This window comes from Aegilops tauschii, chromosome 2 (assembly GCF_002575655.3).
Source record: "Aegilops tauschii subsp. strangulata cultivar AL8/78 chromosome 2, Aet v6.0, whole genome shotgun sequence".
Taxonomy (NCBI): Eukaryota; Viridiplantae; Streptophyta; class Magnoliopsida; order Poales; family Poaceae; genus Aegilops; species Aegilops tauschii.
In genome coordinates this window covers 540844141-540846814 of record NC_053036.3, presented here as the reverse complement: position 1 = coordinate 540846814, position 2674 = coordinate 540844141, and positions in this window count along the sequence as shown.

The window sequence follows — 2674 nt, the reverse complement described above, 5'->3', positions numbered from 1 at the left end:
GAGCTGCCGACTGATGAGATCTCGGCCCGACAAGTGCAACGCCGGGCAGCAGCGTACACCATTGTCAACATAAAACTTGTGAGGCGCAGTGTCACTGGTGTGTGCCAATGCTGCGTGGAGCCGGAGCAAGGCCAAGCAATCCTCAAAGATATCCACCAAGGCGAGTGCGGTCACCATGCGGCTTCAAGATCACTTGTTGCAAAAGCTTTCCGCCATGGTCTTTTCTGGCCGACTGCTCTAGAAGATGCCAAAGACTTGGTCCAGAAGTGTAAAGGGTGCCAGAAGTTCTGCTCCAAGCCACATTTGCCGGCTTCTACACTCAGGACTATCCCCATTGTCTGGCCCTTTGCCGTCTGGGGCCTGGACATGGTGGGACCGTTCAAGACAGCACGCGGTGGCATGATTCATCTGCTTGTCGAAGTGGACAAGTTCACCAAGTGGATAGAAGAAAAACCAATCAAGAAGTTGAATGGTCCGACTGCTATGACTTTCATCTCCGACATCACCATCCAGTATGGCATACCGCACAGCATCATCACAGATAATGGCACAAATTTCGCCAAGGGCGCCTTGGCTCATTTCTGCATGACGCAGGGCATCCGGCTGGACTTAGCATCCGTTGCCCATCCACAGTCAAACGGCCAAGTAGAGCGAGCAACAGCCTCATTTTGTCCAGCATCATGCCCCGATTGGTCGAGCCTCTGCAGCGTTCGGCCGGCTGTTGGCTCGATGAGCTGCCGACCGTCCTCTGGAGCCTGCGCACAACTCCGAACAAGTCAACCGGCTTCACGCCTTTCTTCCTCGTCTACGGTGCCGAAGCCGTCATCCCACGGACATAGAATTCGACTCCCCTCGAGTCACCATATACACTGAAGAGGAGGCAAAAGAAGCATGAGAAGACGGCGTCGATCTGCTGGAAGAGGGCCGACTGTTGGCACTCAGCCGGTCCACCATCTACTAGCAGAGCCTGCGCCGATACTACAATCGGAAGGTCAAGCCAAGATCCTTCCAAGAGGGAGACCTTGTGCTCCGGCTGATCCAGTGAACAGCCGGCAAGCACAAGCTCTCGACACCTTGGGAAGGCCCCTTCATCATCAGCAAGGTGTTAGGCAATGACTCCTACTACCTGATCGATGCTCAGAAGCCTCGAGCACGCAAAAGAGACGACTCCGGCAAGGAGACAGAGCGGCCATGGAATGCAAATCTCCTTCGAAGGTTTTACAGTTGATGCAGTATGTACCACGCTAACTTTTGTATTAAGTACGAAGACTCCGGGTCCCCCGAGAAGAGCTCGGGGACTGCCCTCTTTTATCTATATGATAAGTATTATGCCTATGAATGTGGTATTTCATTAGTCCGCCTGGCACCGGGTTCGACCAGTCGGCCCGGGGGCTCGCCGCCTTGTACTATGTAGTGTTTCCTGTAGCCGGTCAAGTAATGTGTTGGCACTTAAGCCTTCTCCCGCCAAAGCCGCAGCTCGCAGAGCGGCTGTCCGGTAGGCAGGAGTCAAAGGCAGAAAAGGGTGCCCACATGAAAAATGGCTAAGGACCCCAAAGCATGTACAAAGTTCAAGCCGGCTCCCCGCCTCACCGACCGGCTACTGAGCAGCCGGCCGGCCGGCTTCTACTTAAATTGCTAAATGCTCTAATCGGCTAAGTACTTACCCTCCCAAAGCAGCCCAGTACTGGACCCAGCCGCAGTCCGCAGAGCGGCTGTTTGGCTGGCCAGACGGCAGCCCAGGGAGGGCGACAAAGAAAAAAAGCCAAGGAGCAGAAAGCAAGGAAAGATAGAACTCGACAAGCATATTTACATATCAAAAGGCCCTTGGCCAACATTCAACAAAAGTTTGAAATACACCCCGCGGGTGGAATTGTGTGAAGTTAACAAAGTTTGTCGAGACTGATAAGCAGGTAAAAACAAAAGATAAATTGGCAGCCTAGGGAGCAGCAGACGGGTTCGGCGGAACGGTGGAGTCGGTGGTGCCGGTTAGTGGAGCGGCCGGCTGGCCAGTCTCCGCTTGGTCGCCTTCAGCAGCAGTCGGCTCGCTCGGGCGTGGCTTGTTGCTGGAGGCGCGGTCGAGCTGAGGCTGGCCGTCCGCTTCAGCCTCTAGCGCTTACTCTTCACCTTCCTCCTCCTCGTCTTCTCCCTCGTCGCTGGAGTCGATCACGTCGGCCGAGTCCTCGCCATCCTCCGGGTTTAGCCCAAACCACTCTGGTGGCGCCTCGGCACCGTTCTCAGCCAGCTCCGGGACGAAGATGCTGGTGTTGGTGTACTCGGCGATCGCCGCCGCCCGTTTGATAAGATCACGCTCCACCGCCACCATCTCCTCTTGGGCCTCCTGTCGAAACATGGTCAACTGGGCTAGATTTAGCCCAGGGTACCACGCCTTGACGAACTCCAAGGCCCGGCGTGCTCCAGCCCGGGCCGAGGAACCCTTCCAAGCCTCAAGACGGCTGGTCGCCACCTCCAGCCAGTCGGCAGTCCAACTGGGAGTGCGCGGAGCCGACATGTCTGGCCACAGGGCGAAGATCGCTTGGGCGCCAACGCGCTGAAGACGACGCAGCATCTGATGAGCCGGCCGAAGACGGGCCTGGATGCTGAGAAGCTGTTCGCTAAAGGTCCGGGGGGCATTGGCAGCAATCTGCGCACCTTCCGCCCTCCGCCCTTCGCGATC